This window comes from Dromiciops gliroides, chromosome 2 (assembly GCF_019393635.1).
Source record: "Dromiciops gliroides isolate mDroGli1 chromosome 2, mDroGli1.pri, whole genome shotgun sequence".
Classification (NCBI taxonomy): Eukaryota; Metazoa; Chordata; class Mammalia; order Microbiotheria; family Microbiotheriidae; genus Dromiciops; species Dromiciops gliroides.
Genome location: NC_057862.1, coordinates 27,117,451 through 27,138,123, shown reverse-complemented (window position 1 = coordinate 27,138,123; position 20,673 = coordinate 27,117,451). Strand labels below are relative to the sequence as shown.

Genomic DNA, 20,673 nt, shown 5'->3' with positions numbered 1-20,673 from the left:
AAACACAAAAAGCATTCATGGGACAGTTGGTCACCTTGTATTCCCATACACATGATAACTATTTGTGAAAGGCTACTATGAAAAACCTTTATATTTTACACTAACAATTGTTGCACAGGATATAGGTGTAGAGAAATTCTATAGGGAACTTGGTAAGACCTTCCAAATGAAATGAACTGCTATTAAAATTAAATATACTGATATCCAGTGCTTATGTGGACATAGCAAGGTTGAAGGAAAACTAGAAATTCTGAATTAAGAGTAATAAATGAGAAAAAATAAAGCCCTGTAGACTACACATAAGCCTTACATAGTTGTTGCCCTACATTTCTCTAAGGTTCATGTAATTTACTTAGATCAGGTGATTCAACTAATGTAAAATCTAGAAAAGGAATTGAAAATTTGGAAATTAAGAAAATATTCAAAGGCCTGAATTCTCTTAAGGATATTGAATGTCATCAAGGTATAAAAAATGTGGGTTTTTATTGAATTTTCTCTGGCCTACATTCTAATAGTGTCATCTAGCCCAAATTTATTTTTAGTACTGTCTTTTCCAGCTTTGAAAGACTAAGAAAGTGTCAAGGAAAGGAAGTATGGATTTACACACACATGTTGCAAATCTAATTTATTCACACATACCAATAGTACTTACCCTATCTATCATTAGAAGAATAATGAATTTCTATTTTCAGACATTTTTTTCAATATTATATCTATCTTTTAAAAAAATCTCACCTGTGATTCCATTAGAAAGCTCTTGGCAGCCAGAAGTGCAGGGAAGGGGAGTTGCTGTGGTTTCCTGCTTCAACAGTGCTTGAATGGAACCTGCTGCTCAACTCCCAGCTGGAGCAGCCCTTAGCCACCTCTACACCTTCTCCTCCACTAACCAAAACTTCTCTGTCCTACCCTTGGAACAGCCGTCTGCCTCAGCCGCCCCCGCCACCTCCCCAGCCTCAGCCGCAGCCACTGCGCAGCCGCTGCCTCCCTCCGCCTCCTCCTCTAAGCTGCCTCCCCCATCTCCGCCACCCTGATGACCTCTTCTCCCTCTCAGGTGTGGCAAAACTACTACCAGGAGTCTGAGGATGCCATCAACCAGCAGATCAAACCTGGAGCTCTACCCCTCCCACGTCTAGCTGTCTTACTACTTCAACCGAGAACTTGGCCCTGAAGAACTTAGCCAAGTATTTCATCCACCAGTCCCACGAGGAGTGGGAGCATGCTGAGAAGCTAATGAAGCTGCAGAACCAACATGGTAGCTGCATCTTCCTGCAGGACATCAAGAAACCAAACTGAGATGACTAGGAGAGCAGACTGAGCACAATGGAGTGTGCTCTGCACTTGGAAAAAAATGTCAGTCAGTCGTTACTGGAACTGCACAAGCTGGCAACTGACAAATCAACCCCCATTTATGTGATTTCATTGAAACCCACTACCTGGACAAACAGGTAAAGTCCATCAAACAACTGAGTGATCATGTAACCAACCTGTGCAAAATGGGGGCCCCGATTCTGGCATGGTGGAATATCTTTTTGACAATCACACCCTTGGAGACAGTGACAATGAAAGCTAAGCCACACACCTGGCTTCCCCCACACCTGGGAACTGTGGGCGCCACTCCTGTCTTTCAGTGCATGCATATTTTGGTTATGTGACCTTTTCATAATCTGTACCAAAAATCTACCACCATTACATCCCAATAAATTGACTCCGTACTGATGAAAGGAAGGAAGGAAGGAAGGAAGGAAGGAAGGAAGGAAGGAAGGAAGGAAGGAAGGAAGGAAGGAAGGAAGGAAGGAAGGAAGGAAGGAAGGAAGGAAGGAAGGAAGGAAGGAAGGAAGGAAGGAAGGAAGGAAGGAAGGAAGGAAGGAAGGAGGAAGGAAGGAAGGAAGGAAGGAAGGAAGGAAGGAAGGAAGGAAGGAAGGAAGGAAGGAAGGAAGGAAGGAAGGAAGGAAGGAAGGAAGGAAGGAAGGAAGGAAGGAAGGAAGGAAAGAAAGAAAGGAAGAAAGGAAGAAAGAAAGAAAGGAAGAAAGAAAGAAAGAAAGAAAGAAAGAAAGAAAGAAAGAAAGAAAGAAAGAAAGAAAGAAAGAAAGAAAGAAAGAAAGAAAGAAAGAAAGAAAGAAAGAAAGAAAGAAAGAGAAAGAAAGCAAGCTCTTGGCAAGTAGTCTTTCTATCAGTTAGGACCAGAATCTATTTTCAAACTCACAGTCTTAAAGAAGTTTTCTACTTATGCAGGTATATATGAACACATGAAGAAGGATAATGTGAAATATATGTCTAAAGTACACTGATATAATCTTTTTCAAATGTTGTCACTATTTGAAAAGATCCCATTTACTATAGAAATAATGCTGGAGGGGCGGCTAGGTGGCGCAGTTGATAAAGCACCAGTCTTTGGATTCAGGAGTACCTGAGTTCAAATGCGGCCTCAGACACTTGAATTCCTAGCTGTGTGACCCTGGGCAAGTCACTTAACCCCCATTGCCCAGAAAAAAAAAAAGAAGAAAGAAAGAATGCTGGATTTGTAATCAGAGGGTATATGTTCAAATCTACCACTTACTTCCCTATCCATTCTAAAGGTATGATTATGTATAGGTTTTTAATATTCAGTTATTTTTCAGTAATATTCATTTTCTTATTTCTATTTTAACTTTCCATCCTGATTTATTATCTCCTTACTCAGACTAGAAATTCCATCTCTAACCATTTTTTTCCCTTAATGTTTCATCTGTTATGTATGTCTTTGTTCAAAATTCCTAGATGTGAAGTAAATATACTTTCTGGCTCATAGATTGTGATAATTCAAATGAAATACAAAACAAACTCCTGCTGTGTGTATATGTATGTATTTACATATGTGTATGTGTATGTAAATGCATAAATACATACATAAATATATCAGGTGCTGTCAATGTCTACATTTATATGCTTTACCCATGTCTATATCATCTTTCTATCTATCTAAGAATCAATAAAACATTTATCAAGAGGAAAGCATTATGACTGCTTCTGGGGATACAAGTAGAAAAGTAAGACAGTACCTACTCCCAAGGAGCTCACATTCTGGTGGAAAAAAACTCATATTTGGAAAAGTTTAGCTTCAAGTCAGAAAGAAAGGTTCCTTGGTCCTCAGGTTAGAGTAGCAAAGTAAATTATACAGCCTCTACTCTGATGTCATATCTACTGATAAATCATATAAATTTCTGCAGCTGAATCATTTGACAGTATCAAAGATTTTGGTGGTGGCAGGAAATGGCTATTATAGGTTTTTTAAAAATGCAACTGTAGTGCCTGTATGAGCAAAATTCTTTTTCAGTTTTAGTATCACGCTGCTTTTCTAGGTTAGATGCTTCCTAATATGATAGTTGCAGACATTGGGCATGTGAGCATATGTGTCTAGACATAAACATATATGTATATAAAGATATATGTGTATACACGTAAACATATATACAAATATATGTCCATTTCTTTGTGTGAATAACTATATATGTGTATATATATACATATATATATATATTTCTTCATCTCTTCCTCTATTTCTCCTATTTCTCACCTCTCCTCCACTATTTGTTCTCTTTTCTTCCTCTCCTTCCCATATTCCTCTCCTTTTCTTTCTTCCTTCCCTCTCTCTTAGCCTTTCCCTATTCTCTTCTCCTCCTCCTCCCCCTTTCTCTCCCTGTTTATGTTGAAAAAACAGAATTGGATGAATGAACCGATATCAAAAAATACTGCTTAATAGATTATCTATGAACGTAGAACACTTCAGAGCTCTGTCCTTGGCCTCAATTCCATTCAACATTTTGATCAATGGCTTGGACAAAAGCACAGATGGTAGGCTAATGGTATTTATGGATGTCACAGAAACCAGAGGAATAGTTATCCCAATGAATAATAAGATCAGGATTACAAAGTTTCATAACAAGTTAGAATATGATAAATCCAATAAAAATGAGAGTTACTGGGAACATTTTTCCACTTAATATTTTTTTTATTTTTTCCACTTACATAAGATAGTTTTCAACGAAAATTTTTATAAGATTTTGAGTTTCAACTTTTTATCCCTCTTTCCTTTCCTTGTTTTCCTCCCCAAGACAGAAATCTAATATAGATTATATATCTACAATCATATTGATCATATAGTCACATTAGACATGTTGTGAAAGAAGAATCAGTACAAAAGGGAAAAACCACAAGAAAGAAGAAACAAAAAAAAAGTAATGAAAATAGTATTGTTCTATTTGCATACAGACTCCATAGTTCTTTTTCTGTATTGGAAGAACATTTTCCATCTTTAGTCTTTTGGAATTTGTTTTGGATCTTTGTATTTTTGAGAAGAGCTAAGTCTATCACAGTTGATCATCACACAATGTTGTTGTTATTGCATATAATGTTCTCCTGTTTCTCCTCACTTCACTCAGAATCAGTTCATGTCAGTATTTTCATGTTTTTCTGAAATCTGCCTGCTCATCATTTCTTACAGCATGGTAGTATTCCATTACATTTATATATCAAGGGGGGCAGCTAGGTGGTGCAGTGGATAGAGTACCAGCCCTGGATTCAGGAGGACCTGAGTTTAAATCTGGCCTGGGACACTTAACACTTACAAATTGTGTGACCCTGTGTAAGTCACTTAACCTCCATTGCCTTGCAAAAACCAAAACCAAAACCAAAAACATTTATATATATCACACCTTGTTCAGCCATTCAGCAATTGATGGGCATTTCTTCAATTTTCAATTCTTTGCCAATGGGAATAAATTTAAAGGCCAGGAGGTAAACTAAAGCAAAATCAAATGTGGACAAACAAAAGATGGGGAAAGCATAACTAGACAGAAGTTCATGTGAAAGCAAACAAACAAACCTGGGGTTTTAGTGGGTTACAGGCTTAATTTTTCCATATTATGACTTGGTAGCCAAAAGGGTAATGGCATCTGAGGTGATGTGAATAGAAGCAAAGATAAGGGAGGGGACAGCCTTGCTCTAATCTATCATCATAGGACCACGTTGAAACAGGAATGTAGAAATAATCTAATTCAATCCTCTGGTTTTAAAAGATTTAAAAGAGCTGATGCCCAGATACAAGAAAGAGGAGGATGCCCAATTACACTAAGGCACAAAGTCACAATTCAAACCCAGGTCCTCTGAATCCACATTCACATAAGACTATGACATGTTTTATTTTGGCATCAAATTTGAGAAACAATTTGCAAAAACTTGAAGCAAACACAGTGGAAGGTGACCAGTATCATAAGATTCCTCAAAACATGGGCTGTGAGTTGAGGGAGAGAAAGGAATGCTTAGCTCTGCAAAGCATATAATGACTTAATGGAAGAAGTAGGGGGTTTGGACACAGTGTTTTAACCAGGGAATATGACACAAAGAATACTCAATAAACATTCAAGAGATAAGGATCCTAATCTTGCTTTGGGTATTCAGCATCTGAATGACCTTGGGCAATTTCTCTGTCTCAGTTTCAAAAAGGGTAAAATTGCAGTGTTATCTGTTCACACCCACCTCATAAGAATAGAGAGAGGAAAAAAAAATGTAACATTACAGCTTTAAGTGAAAATAATTAAGTATCACAGAAAAGCTAGAACTAGTTGCAAGGTTTTGGCTCATTATGAGGAAAGAAACTTCTTAACGACAAGAGCCATCCCAAAGTGGAATGGACCACCTCAGGAGGCCAAGCTTCCTATCACTGGATGTTATCAATTACAGAACACTGACTGGTCACCTGGCAAGGATTAAAAAAAATATTCCTTATCAACTATAGATGAAATAAAATGATCTCTGAGAATCTATACACTATCTTATTACCTTAGATTTGAACTATAGATTTTATCCTCTAACTCAGTGATATCAAACTAAAATAGAATTGAGGGACACTAAGGCATAAGGACCTATGTGGGCCACACATCAACTTTGAGAACTTAATATTATCCATATTTTGTTGTATTTTTATTTATTGTGTTAAAATATTTACCAGTTATATTTTTAATTTTTTTTTGTGGGGCAATGAGGGTTAAGTGACTTGCCCAGGGTCACACAGCTAGTGTCAAGTGTCTGAGGTCAGACCTGAACTCAGGTCCTCCTGAATGCAGGGCCCAAGCTTTATCCACTGTGCCACCTAGCTGCCCCCTACCAGTTATATTTTAATCTGGTTTCCACTGCACTCTGAAGAGCTGTGCGCCACAATGAAGCACCCTGGGTGTTTGCCCCATCCCTCTCCTTCATTTAACAAATAGCCACATAGTATATATTGCAATTAGGTGTACAATTCTCTCCTTCAATCAGTTGATTTGAAATCATTCAGTATGTATTATCTGTCAGACACACATTATTGTCAGATACTGTGCTGGGCACTGACGATACAAAGTCAAAAATGAAACAGGCTATGGTCCCAGGAGATAATGTTCTTTATGGAGACACAAATTCTATGTATGTAATAATACATTTGCATATATGTATACATATATGTGTATATGTACATGCGTAAACACATATGCATATAAGGAAATATTGATTATAATTAATTGATTCATTGATTGATTAATCTTATTAATAAAAGTGGGGAAAGCTAATAGCTTCTTTTACTGTTATCAGTAAAATCATTATATAGAAAGCTTTTCAGTTCTTTCATAGTCCTTTGCCAGATCATCATCCATATAATGCTCCCTAATTTTGAGTGTTTCTTATGTCTTGAGCCTTCCCTTCTGTTTACATTTTCTTTTGTTGACTTCATCAGCTCCCATGTGTTTAATTATCATTTCCGTGTAGATGACCCCAAAATCACTATATCTAAATATAATCTCTATAATCTCTCTTCTGAGCTTCAGACTGGCATCACCAACTAGCTATTAAACACTTCCAACTTTATGTCCCTAGACATCTCAAACACATGTCCAAAACAAACTCATTATCAAACCCCTAAAGGCACTTATCTTCCAAACTTCCATATCCCTATCAAGAATTCTTCTGGTAGCTCAGGTCCAAAACCTCAGTGTCATCTTAGATTCTTCAGTCTCAGGAACTCCACATATAGAATTAGTTAGCAAATCTAATGAATTCTGTTTCTGCTGTATCTTTCACCTTTTCCACTTTTTTTTCCAGATCTCAGATAGTCATTACCACCATTCAAGATCTCATCACCTCGAGCCTTAGCTATTGCAATGGATTTATATTTAGTTTCTGACTCAAGTGATCTCTTAAACTCCAATCATTCCATGCAGCCACCAAAGTGATTTGCCTCCAGCACAATTTAGAACATGTTCCATTGCTGGTCCTACTCAAAGAAAAAAAAAAATTATTCCTACTACTGTCATATAAATGTTATTGTTGTCATCATTGTTGTTCATTTTAAACCATTCACAAGCTCATCCCAAACAGCCATTCGAACATCATTACTCATTATTCCTCTTCACACACTCCAATGGATCTGTCTTCCTTGCTGTTCTGGAGGAAAGGCTAAGAGGGGGAGGCTGGGAGTCTTCTGTCAGTGCCAGAAGCCTACCACTGCCTGTTGCTGCCTAATAGCCAGATTCCTCACTTGAAAAGACTTTAGACTTCTCTAGCACCTTGTGTCTTCCTTCTGCTAGGCACAGCATGTTCCATGAGGAAAGGCTGCTTGGAGCTGGAACAGGCATCTTCCATCTGTCTTAAAGCAACTATTTCCATGTGTGCCAGCACAAGGCACCTGAAGCACCTGTCTTTCGATGATGGAGGTTTGGAACCCTCCTTTAAATGATAAACATTCTCACACCTGATCGAACCCTTCCTGTGCCAGGGACTCAGAACTCCTGCAGATCATCATGCAAACCTCATTCCATACCCCCTCCCACTTCATTCCTTATTCCCATCCCCCTTAACCCTCCCACCCCAAAGTTTTATCATAATTCCACCCAGTTCTTCCACTGTGCCTGTTTCATAGAAAACAAATTTCCCTTAATTTTAAATCTTTTCATCTCCCTGTCCTTCTATCTATCAACTCTCACTGAAACCCATCTTCCTTCTGATGACACAACTTCCCTGACCACCCTTTCTAGGTATTCACATAACCTTTGCTTATTCTCCTTAATGCATTGTTCAAGACAGGGGAATTGAAATATATTCCTTGCTCTACTTGCCAATTCTTTTTTTTTTCTTTTTGGTGGGGCAATGAGGGTTAAGTGACTTGCCCAGGTTCACATAGCTAGTAAGTGTCAAGCATCTGAGGCCAGATTTGAACTCAGGTCCTCCTGAATCCAGGGCCAGTGCTTTATCCACTGCACCATCTAGCTGCCCTAGCTGCCCTCCACCACTTGACAATTCTTGACCTTTAATGAATCAATTCATCTCTATATATTCTCCTCTCTTTAATCCCTGGCCCTCTTATCATATCACCAATTATAGTCAGCCAAACCTCAGCTGTAGATCAATCTCAGCACTCATCACCTTTATTCCTACACATATGCTGCTGAACAAAAATAGAGAAAAATCACATAAGCATTCAGACTGGGTGCATTAACATTTTGTAGTTTGTTGTTTAGTTGTTTAGTCGTGTCTGACTTTTTGTGGGTTCATTTGGGGTGTTCTTGGCAACTATATTGAAATGATTTACCATTTCCTTCTCCAGCTCATTTTTACAGATGAGGACCTGAGACAAACAGGGTTAGGTGACTTATCTAGGATAACATAGTCATTAACTGTCTGAGGCCAGGGTTGACCTAGTGTTCTACCTACTGTGCCACATGTCTAGAGGTACAGATTTATGTTATATAACCTCAAATGGGCCCTCACTGCTGCAAGGCAATCCTACTATACATCTCTTATCAACTTATTCTTACATTCTCCACAGTGGTTTTTCCAAATTTTTTATCCCTTTTCAAACTTTCTGACCCCCCTCCCCCTTTCACCTGAGAACCTTGCCTCATATTTTACCCCTCTACTTACTCAAGCAATCCCATCTCCTTAAACAGATTTCCTTCATCATAATCCCCACTCCTTCATTTATTTTCAATGTCTTCCTGTTTAGTGGATAATTACTTGCTGCCTACAAAGATGCCCATTTCTCCCCTATCCTGAAAATCCTTCATTTGTTACTTCCATCCCCAATAATTATGGTCCTATATATCTTCTTCCCCTTTTTGGCTAAACCACTCAAAAAAGGCAATCTCCACTAATTGCCTCTACTTTTCTCTTTTCACTTTTTTTTTAACCCCTTTACCATCTCACTTTGGACCTTATGATTCCACTGAAACTGTTCTCTCCAAAGTTACTAGTTGTCCATTTTCCATACCCAATGGTATTTCCCAATCTTCATTCTCCTACTCTACTACGGAGCCTTTTTCCTGTAGATAACTCCTCCATGAAACTCTCTTATCTCTAGGTTTTCAGGATATGATTCTCTTCTGTTTCTCTTCCTAGCTGTCTGACCTCTCCTTCTCTGTCTCCTTTTCCATATCCTCTTCCATATGACAATATCCAATGATAGGAGTCACTCAGGATTCTGCCCTGGCCCTTCTTCTCTTCCCCCTCCATACTGCTTCATTTCTTGATTTCATCAGATCCCATGGATTTAATTACCATTTCCATGCTGATTATTCCCATATTTTCTACTGAACATAAAAATGGATATCCAGTAGATATATAAAAGTCAATATGTCCAAAATAGAATTCATCCTCTTTCCCCCAAAACCCATCTACCTCCTACCTTTTCTATTACAGTAGAAAGCAACACCATTCTTTCAGTCCCTCAAGCTCACAACGTAGAATTCATTCTGGATTTCTCCCTGCTTCACACTACCCCCATATCAAAGCTTCTGTCAAGCTGTTGATTTCACCTTTGTATCATCTTTTGAATATACCCCCTTCTCACTTCTGACTCTGCTAACAATCCAGTGCAAGCGCTCATTGACTCATGTTTGGGTTATTAGTGGGTCTGCCTGCCTCAGGTCTCTGCCCACTCAATTTATCCTCCATTGATCAAATAGATTGATTTTCCTGAAGTACAGGTCAGATCAATTCACTCCTCTTCTCTGTCTCTCCTGTCATACCACCTTTGCTACTCAATGAGCTTTAGTGGCTTCCTATTGATTTCAAGATCCAATACATATTCTTTTTGAAAGGCAAAGCCTTTCAAAATCCAGCCTCCTCCTATCTTTCCAGTCTTCTTACACCTTGCTCCTTACTATGTACTCTTTTGATCCAGTGACACTGGCTTCCTGTATGTTCGACAAATAAAACACTCCATCTCTCTGATCCACTGTGGAAATTTTCTCTGGGTGTTCCCCATGCCTTGAATGTTCTTCCCCCTTTATTCTGACTGCTGACATCTATGGCTTCTTTAAGTACCAAGTAAAACGCTACCTTATACGTGAAATCTTCCCCAACCACTCTATATCCCAGTGTTTTCCTTCTATTAAATATTTATATATCCTGTTGTTGTTATTTTTCTGTATAGAGCTTGCTATGTATATACTAGCTGGCATGTACTCTTCTTGATTAGATTGTAAGCTCCTTGAGTGTAGGGACTGTCTTTTGCTTCTTTTTGTATCTCTAGCCTTTAGCACAGTGCCCAGCACATAGTAGGCACTTAATAAATGTTTATTGATTATTTGGCTATTGCTACCTCACAAATATCTAGATCCCTTTCCCATGCCTTTTCTCTCTAGCTATACCTCATTGCCTACTGTACTTTATCTATTAGGATCCATAGCTTCCTTCAAGGCTCATATCATATATCTCTTTCTATGTAAAGCTTCTCCCTAAACTCCATGATCTAAGTATCTTTTCCCTAACATTGTCTCATATGTATATTGTAACAGTTTCACCTACACATGTGTGTACTTTTCCCCCTAGCTCTACTGTAACAACCCTGGGAGTGGGGACTGTTCTTTAACAATTCTTTCTCCAGTGCCTAATTCATCATTGATATTAAATAAATGCTTTTTGATTGCTTACTGGATGGATGGAATAGGGTTTAAGGACTAGAACTATGTAGTCAAACTCTGCTTTAGAAAAATCACATTGGAAACTCCATGAAAGATGGATTAGAGAAGTGAGAAACTGAAGAGGAGGTAAGGGAACAAATTAAAAGTCAAATATGCAAATTTAGAAAGACTATTGCAATAGCCCAGGCAAGAGATAATCAAGGCCTGAACTGGGAAGGTGATTGTGTGAGTAGAAATAAGGGGATTCATTGGGGAAGGGAGGGGCAAATAATTACTAAGTGCCTTCTATCACTAGACTGCACTAAAAGCTTTATTAATATTATGTCATTTGATTCTGTGAGTTATGGGATATCATTAGCCCCATTTCATAGTTGAGGAAAGAGTGGTAGTCAGAGGTTAAGTGACTTGACTAGGTTCCTACAGCTACTAAGGCCAAATGTAAACTCAGGTCTTCCTGACTTAAGGCTCAACATTCTATCCATGTTACTTCCCAACTGACTGAGAGATTATTTAGATGTCGAATAGGCATGAAAATATGCAATGGCTAAAATCAAAGAATGGCATGGTGAAGACTTCTGTCCAACACTTCCTCTTCCTCATCACCAGCATGGTAAGTTTAAGAGTATGCCACCTAAGTAATTAGCAGCCCCAACAATGACCCAATCTCATGCTTTGTGGAGCTAGATTTCCTTAAGGACTTGATTTATTAACCTGAGCTCAGTCATTTGACTTCACAATGAAGCTCAAAGTGTTGAGTTATTTGGATCAGTGAGAGCTTTTGGAGTGGAAACCCCAACTCCAATGGGACCCTGGGGATTGACGTTCTCCAGTATTTGAATTGAGGGAAAAGCATATGTTTTGCATGGATGAATGGAAATCCTGATTTTTTTCCATCTCTTTAACTCTGTTTTGTTTCACTGGAAGAAGGTTGAATGAACAAAGACCAAGAAGAACTTGAGATGAAGAAGAATAAGACAGAGAAAAAGGAAAAGTAATTGTGAAGAACTGTAGGAAATCTGGAGGGTTTAGGAATTATTTTTTTAAAAAATAGTTAAAGATGGGTGAAGATAGGAGGCAAAGTAGATAAAGCACCGGTCCTGGATTCAGGAGGACCTGAGTTCGAATCCGGCATCAGACATTTGACACTTACTAGATGTGTGACCCTGGGCAAGTCACTTAACCATCTTGAGCAGCAAAAAACTTTTAAAAATGGTTGAAGTTGGGGAGGAAAAAAAAAAGGAAAATATTGAAGAATCCATTCAGAATAATCAGAACCAATTACTTGTGAGAAAATAGTGGGGTTTTGGGACACCTAGAGCCCCCTGCCCCCACTTGAGGGCCTAAACCAGAGAGCCTTCCATGAACTTTTAAGATCAGCCTAGAGTCAGTCTAGTTAGACCTTGGACCATGAATACAGACAACAGAGGTTAAAACCACACCTATCTTGGGGAAGCTAGGTGGTGCAGTGGATAGAGCATCGGCCCTGGATTCAGGAGGACCTGAGTTCAAATCTGGCCTCAAAACACTTAACACTTACTAGCTGTGTGACCCTGGGCAAGTCACTTAACCCCAATTGCCTCACCAAAAAAAAAAAAAAAACAGAAACAAAAACAAAAAACCCCACACCTATCTGAAAGCCTTTCCCTCCACAGGGTCTGTGCTCTGTACTTTGATCTTAGCACACTGTAATGGACCACCCTCAAGTCCAGTAAACCAATAGATCTGAATGATACTAGCCAATTGGCTTTGAGCAGTGTGGAAAGGCTGCCTCTCCTCTGGACCACAGGAGGCTTCCTCTTAGTCCTGGAATGCTAGAGCAAGCAGAAGTGCTTTTACTAGCTCTCTATCTTAGATAGGCCTTCTAATCTTTCAGAGCCATGTACTCTGTCTTTACTAATATTTAATATGCTTTAATAAATGTTTAATGCCCCAAACTTGTGCTTTAGACTCTAATTTCTAAGTAGCAATATATCATAAACCTCAGCTATGTTTCCCTAAAACTTGGGACAGAAATAGGGCACCCCATAAATTTTTAATCACCACATACTACACTCAAGCACTGTGATCAATGAAGTAGGACCTACAAAAGAAGAAAGAAGCAAGCTGAAAGAGGAGAAGAACATGAAGGGAAAGAGAATGAGGAAGAGGAGAAATAATCATAATAGGTATCAATTTAAGACCTTAATGTTTGAAAAACTCTTTGCATACTTTGTCTTTTTTGATTTTCACAATAATTCTGTGATACAATGAACATTGTGCCTATTTTGCCAATAGTAAATAAACATTTATTAATCACCTATTACCTTCCAGGCAAGCACTATGCTATGCACTGGGGATACTAATAAGATGAAGAAAGATGAATCCTACTCTCAAAGAGCTTACAATCTAATGGGGGAAGACAATATAAAAAAGCTAAAAAAGGGGGGAAAGCAGAATTGAGTCATAACATTCCTGGAGTCAAAACCAAGCAGAGTTACTGATGTAAAAATGAAGATGTGATTGCCTGAAAAGTTCTGAGACCTTAATAAAGGAAGATTGTAGGAACAATTTGTTGAGCTTTTTAATCCAGTCAATTTTGCAGATGAGGAAACTAACATTGAGAGGAAATCATTAACTTCCCAAGGATCCCACAAGTAGTAAAGGAGTGAGGCAGAATTTGAACTGGGCTCTCCATTCATTATATACAAATTCAGTCCTCTACTCTACCACTAATTATCTCAAGAAGAGCTTGAGCTGTGTTAATTGACAGACTGATTGATTGATTGATTGATTGATTGATTGATTGATTGGAGCAGGTAGAGGAAGAGGAGGAGGCATTTAAGAATCCATTTATAAAATGTGCAAGTGGCATAAAGCTAGGAAGAAAAAGAGAAATGTTGGATGACAAAATCTTAAGAGAGAATGTTAGTTCATAGCTAAGAAGATTAAATTAACTAGTGATAAACATAAAGTCATATTGAGTTTAAAAATCAATGTCTAAGTATAAGATAGGGAAGTGACCTCTTAATGTAGCAGTTCATCTTTGAAAGACCTGTGGATTTCAAAGGAGTGAAATTTCACTATATGTCAATGTGAAATGGAAAAACAAAAGAAAATTAAAAAAAAAATAATGCAGTCTTAGATGGTATGATTAATGGCACCCAGGGCCAAAGGCTAGAGAGGTTACATCCCTACTATTTTCTGCCATGATCAGACTACATCTGGAAGATTGCAAGCAGTCCTTTGAGAGAAATGATTATTAACCAAAGATTCAGGGAGACCACACAGTACCTCACTTTTGTAAATCCTGGTTTTAAAAGTACAGTCTTTTGAAGGACATTGCTGATAATTAGATTGGACTAACTTTCTTGTTTAAGACCTCACATTGGGAAGCAGCTATTTTGTTCTGCTTAAATCTGGGTAGTGTATAGATCCTTTGCATAGATTGTCTAAAGCTGGGGATGGTCTGAGTATATCGTTCCTCTGTCCAAGGGTGACATGATGTCACTCTCAGCCCCTCATTTTAATATAGATCACATCCTATCATGTTAATTAGAGTTGATTGCCATTCCTCTTCCAAGGGAAAAAAACAACATATAAGCATTGAGCCCAACACCAATTATCTTTGGTCTAAGAGAGATAGACAAATGACCATCCTTTTATTAAAAATGTGTTAGTCTTATTTTTTTAAAAAAAGATTAAATTACCTAGAAACTGTGTCTCTCAAACATTTTTAATCATTACACCTATATTAGATAATTTATGTACAGTTGATAAGCTGGAGCATATCTTGAGGAAGGCAGAATAGACTAAGAAGGATATTGACCCAAAAAAGAACAAAAAAGGGGGGCAGCCAGGCCCTGAATTCAGGAGGACCTGAGTTCAAATCCGGCCTTGACACTTACTAGCTGTGTGACCCTGGGCAAGTCACTTAACCCTCACTGCCCCACAAAAAATAACAACAACTACAACAACAACCAAACATAAAACAAAACAAACATAAAAAGAATATTTACCTTATGCTATAAAAAAGAGTGGGAGTGGAGAGAATGACAGCTTTCTTAAAGTATTTTGAGGCCCCTGTACATAGTGAGCACCTTTTTCTTTTATTAAATCATTATAGATATCTTAGCTTTCCTACACTTTCCCAATATATCCTTCCTGCACCCCTTCCAGAGCACAATTTGCTATAGCAATTTTTAAAAAGAAAAAAAAAAGTAATACTGTAGTTAAATTACTCGATTTATCAACAACGTCTAACATACAGTGATCTACACCCATAGTCTCTCACCTCTGGAAAGGGAGGGGGGTCTCTTTTCATATATCTTCTTTGGGGCCAAGCTTGGTCATTTGCAAAGATATTCAATGAGGTGGAACCCACTTTTCCCCCAGGCATCCATTTCCTTTTAAGATAGCTAAAAAAATTAGGAATATTTCTTTTGGGCCAAGAGTAATCTATCCTTGATGTAGCTTTTACAGATCTCTAGTTTTGTCCTCGGGCCAGAAGGATCCATCTAATCTTTCTTCCACATGAGATTTCTGCATTCTTGAATGCTTGAATGTAGCTATCCTTTCTGTTCTACCCATCCTCCCCCTGCCCTTTACTTTTCTCTTCTTCAGACCAAACATGTCCATTCCATTTATCCAGCCACATATATCATGACCTCCTGCATTCTCCCCATCCTGGTTGCCTTTTTCTGGATAAGCCCCAGCTCATCAATGCTTTTCTTAAAATGCATCACCTACAGGCAAACATAATATTTCACATGAGGTCTGAGCAGCACAAAGTGTAGTGGGTTATTTTGTCCTGGTTCTCAGCATTATATAAGATTTAATGTAACCTCATTTAGCATTAGCTTTTTTGCCTGTCATGTCATACTGTTGACAGATAAATGCTAAACTCACCATCTGCGGGGGTGGCTAGGAAGCACAGAGGTTGGAGCACCAGCCCTGGATTCAGGAGGACCTGACTTCAAATCTGGCTTCAGATGCCTAACACTTACCAGCAGTGTGACCCTGGACAAGTCACTTAACTCTCATTGCCCCCCAAGCCCCCCAAAAAAGTTAATACAATAAACTCACCATCTGCTATCTGTGATTTACAACATGCTATGAATTTAGTGGGCAGCTAGACAGTACAGTGGATAGAGCACTGGGCCTTGAGTCAGGAAGACCTGAGTTCAAATCCAGCCTCAGATACCTACTAACCATGTGACCCTGGCTAAGTCTCAATTCTGTTTGCCAGATAAGGCAATGGTGAACCACCCCAGTATCTGCCAAGAATAACTTGAATAGGGTGAAAAGGAATTGGACAAAAGACTCAACAACAATTGCAAAATAAATTTAGAAGGATAAAAAGATAAAATTGGAATGAACAGAGATGTCATGGAGTTTAGTCCTTGAAAAGCATGAATGTCCTCTATAGTCTTCCTGGAAAGCGGTTATTTTATGAGTCAGATGCAATAAGTATAACTATCTATTACATCACTCCTCCTCTCTTGCCCTATTTATTTAATGACCAAATTCTGCCATTCTTTCTCTTTTTTTCTCCAGCCCTCTCTTGCATTTGTTTCCTCTTTTTTAATTCTACCCCTACCATGCCATTCCAGGCCCTGTCTCTTCTGGCCAGAGCTAGTGTAGTACAATCCTAACTCATTTCCCAGTTTAGGAGTCCTCCCTTTCCAAAATATGTAGAATGCCTTTGATTACTATGTATGAGGCTAGTCAAGTCATCTACCCTCTCTGAGCCTCAGGTGCTCGTCTGTAAAGAGAGGAGTATGAGGTAGCTCTAATTCTCAGCTATCTTTTAACTTTAGATGTAGGATCCATCACAAGGCTGCTATTTTTTTTCTTTAACTAGCACCCCCATTGGAAAACAATAATTAAAAAAAGAGAAAAAAACAAAACTTCCTCTAGCTAATATGCATGGTCCAACAGAACAAATTCCCATTTTGACCGTGTCCCAAAAAAGTGTAACTAATTTTTGCATATTCAGTTTTCTTATGTTAAGGGCTAAAATTCTAGCTAAACTGTCTAAAATATCTAATGAGTGGTCGCCAATAAATTATAAGCTTTAGCAAGAGTTAGACTTTTAAGCATTTATTAAGGAGAATAAGAATTTGGTAAAGAGAGAGAGAAAGGCCTAGATTCCTATCTATTAAAGGGAGAGCACATTTCTAGCTCCGCTCTCCACCTGAGTCCAGAGGAAAGAGCCAGACCGAGCGCCAGTCTCTTCCTTCCTCCTCCCACTAGCCCACGTCACTTCCTGACGCCTAAGAAAAGACTCCTGGTCTTGCCCTCAAAGACCTTCACTTCATGGGCGGAACTCTTCTACAGTAAGTCTCCAGCAGGTGGCTTCATTCCAATCGTTATACTTACTTGGAAGTTATATCTTTCTGGAGTAGCCTCCACTGATTGGTGAGTTTCTCTTGAAACCTCCATTTGAGGAACTGCCTAAGCAAGACATGTTAACTTCTTCAGAAGCAGATGGGAGGGGGTGCAGACTTGAAATCAGAAAGTTACAACATTTGGGGGCAGGGGATACTTGAAAGATTTGAGCTCTAGGGTCCAGGGAGACATTTGTTATGATAATCCTGACCTCTGGGGTTATCACTGTATTCTGGTTCCAGCAATGTAGTAAACACACTTGGTTACCATTTGGCTTCTTGCTATAAATTTTTATAGCCCCTTAATCCCTCTATATGTCTGCCCTGTTATCTAGTTTATTAATCATTTTTCACAGGAATAGCTTTCTTTGATTAATCCCAGGCTTACTGCATCTTTCTCAGAGGGAGAACCCGTTCTGATTGATTCAAGGCCCATGTCATCTGTACAGTCTTCCAAATGGAAGACAATGATTTTATTTGAAATACTAAATAATGCTTATAGCCACTAGACTGGTAGTATTAGGGTTATGTCTTAGGGTAATTTTATACTTGCCCTAGTGGTTATCACTACTAAGAAATAACCTGCTGGGTCAATCAAGGCCAACCTTTCTATTCCTCCTTTCCCAAGAGTAGAGAACTTGGAACTTGGCCCAGAGAAAATTGGAGAAAGTACATTATAATTTACTGTTGATGTTATATATACTACTAAATTTCCAGTATCTGAGTATATATCTATATTTTTTATTAATATTAATGCTTTTCTCATAAGTTACTGGGGAAAGAAAAATTTTAAAGAATAAAGAACTAAAGAAATTTAAATTATTATCATTGTCATTAATTATTATTTCAAATTTCTGCCTTATTAATGAATCAAATTATGGAAAAATGTTCTAATCCATGACAGAACAGAAGGAAGTGGGTGAGAATTTATTGGTTAATGGCCATTTAAATTAGATTTTTAGTAGAACTGCTTATAGATTCAGTTTTCTGATTCACTCCCTAGATAATTACAGAAATGACAAACCAAATGAGAGATAACAGAATCTGCCCATCATTGGATGAATATGTAAAGACCCTCTGGACATTTGGCAAATCATTACCATGAATTGGGGCCTTTGAAAAACAACACATTGCAATTTCCATGCCTATAAATTGTCTGCAAATAGGATGTCCATTTAGAAAGCTTAAGTCAAGATGGTTAACACATAGAGGTAAAGTGGTTGCTTGGACTAAGTCTTTCACCCTTTGGTGAGACTCAATTCCATAGTAGGTGGAGAATTGATTTTTTGGTCAGGAAGACCTGAGTTCAACTTTCTAAGTCACTTAAGACTTACTAGCTTGGTGACCTTTGACCAATGACTTAAAATTAAACTTCCTTAAGTTATTCTCATATAAATGGAGATAATAATAGTACTAGAGTTCTGGACCTAGAGTCAGAAAGGGTTCAAATTTGGCCTCAGACTCTTACTAGCTGTGTGAATGTGAGCAAGTTACTTAAGTCTGTTTGCCTTGGTTTCCTCGGGTGTAAAATGAGTTGGAGAAAGAAATGGAAAGCTACTCCATGTCTGTACAAAAATAAAACTCCAAATGGGGTCATGAACTGAAAAATGGCTGAACAACCTCAATGCCTAGACACGGTCTTTCTCCCATGCGCAATGATAGGAAAACAATGGCAAGTTCTTATTCTTTGTCTGTTTTCTAGACACCCTGAACAACATTGTCTTTCTATAATAGACATGCTGCAGTAGAACTGAGAAGATCACAGTTTGTTTTCCTTAGTTACACTTTAAATTGATATCTTCCTGAGGGATTTTCAGTAGACACCCACATCTTATCAACAACAGATTTATATGCCACCTCTTAGGAAATACAATTGTAACTGGTACTTCTCACCCATGTTATATTGACTTTGTTTGTCACACTTTGTTACAAAGATACCCCGACTGGGCAACTGTCTCTAATGATGGGGGAATGCAATTGGTCATGGAATATTGGATATATGTCAGAGAGGATGAGTCAACTCAGCATGTCATATCTACTCAGATTTGCTGTTGGATATATTCTGTGTCCTGGCTCCTAAACAGTATAAGATTTGACAGGGAACCAAAAAGAGTCCAAAGGAAATATAGATATACCACATGAACTTCAATTTGACATGCTCTTTCTAGGCATGCAGCAGCAAGGGTCACAAACTACACTAAAAGGGAATTCAGGAACAGAAAGCTTTATATTACCACAGCCACTGTAATAGGCAGTTAAGTGGTACAGTTGATAAAGTATAGAACCTAGAGTCAGGAAAACCTAAGTTCAAATGTCTATTTAGACACTTATTAGCTGTGTGACCCTAGGCAAGTTTCTTAGCTCTTTTTGCCCTAATTTCCTGAACTGTAACATGAACTAGAGAAAGAAATGGCAAGCCACTCCAGTATGTTTTCCAAGAAAACCCTAAACAGGGTCATGAATTATTGGGCACAACTGAAATGAATAAACAGTAATAAGTTATTGTAAACATCTTAGAGACTTGTCTGTCCATTTTTTAAAACTTTCTTTTGTACTGTACTATAACTCACACCAGGTTTTTGTCTGTACCGACCAACATACACCAGTGTCATACTGCATTAAATATCTACTTCTGAGGGGCAGCTAGATGTCACAGTGGATAGAGCACTGGCTCTGGAGTCAGGGGGACCTGAGTTCAAATCCAGCCTCAGACGCTTGACAAGTACTGGCTGTGTGACCTTGGGCAAGTCACTTAACCCCAATTGCCTCAACAAAAAGCAAAACAAAACAAAAAATATAAATCTAATTCTGATATTCTAGATGTGGGTAGAACCACCAATGCTTCTTGCCTCCCCATTTAAAATGTAAGGTCCTTGAGAGATGGAGTTATTCCATTACTTATATCCTAAATTCTTACCACCTGATAAATACCAGGCTCTTAATATAGAGTTGTTTATTTATTGATTGTGTTTCCATCCACTATTTTATGGTTATTTTCTCTACATATGAAGATCATGCCTCCTTGATAGAGCAAAAAAGCTAAGTGAAGTGGTAAGGCCATCATCCTGCTATACTGATCAACAGTTCTCTTCCAGACAAATTTCACTAATGGATATTGAAAAAAGATGACAGAGACAGATGGCACTTTCTCAAAGTCTTTCTATGATAACAATATTATCCTGATACTCAAAAAGAGAGAGATAAAGAAGAAGAAAAAATTATTATTGAAAAATCTTACGAAGGAATGTTAATTTTCAAAGAAAGTAACTAAAATTCTTGCAAGGAGAGTTCAGAAATAATTCCACAAAATAGTTCATTTTGAACCTGATCCATGCCAGAAATGTAAGGATACCTGGAAATCAGCCTCCAAAACAGCTTAA

At 38.2% G+C, this 20,673-nt stretch overlaps 1 pseudogene; it reads left to right on the top strand.

Moving 5' to 3' along the window:
- Positions 1-1,009: 1,009 nt before the first annotated feature.
- On the top strand, positions 1,010-1,570 carry LOC122738025 (annotated as a pseudogene).
- Positions 1,571-20,673: the final 19,103 nt, after the last annotated feature.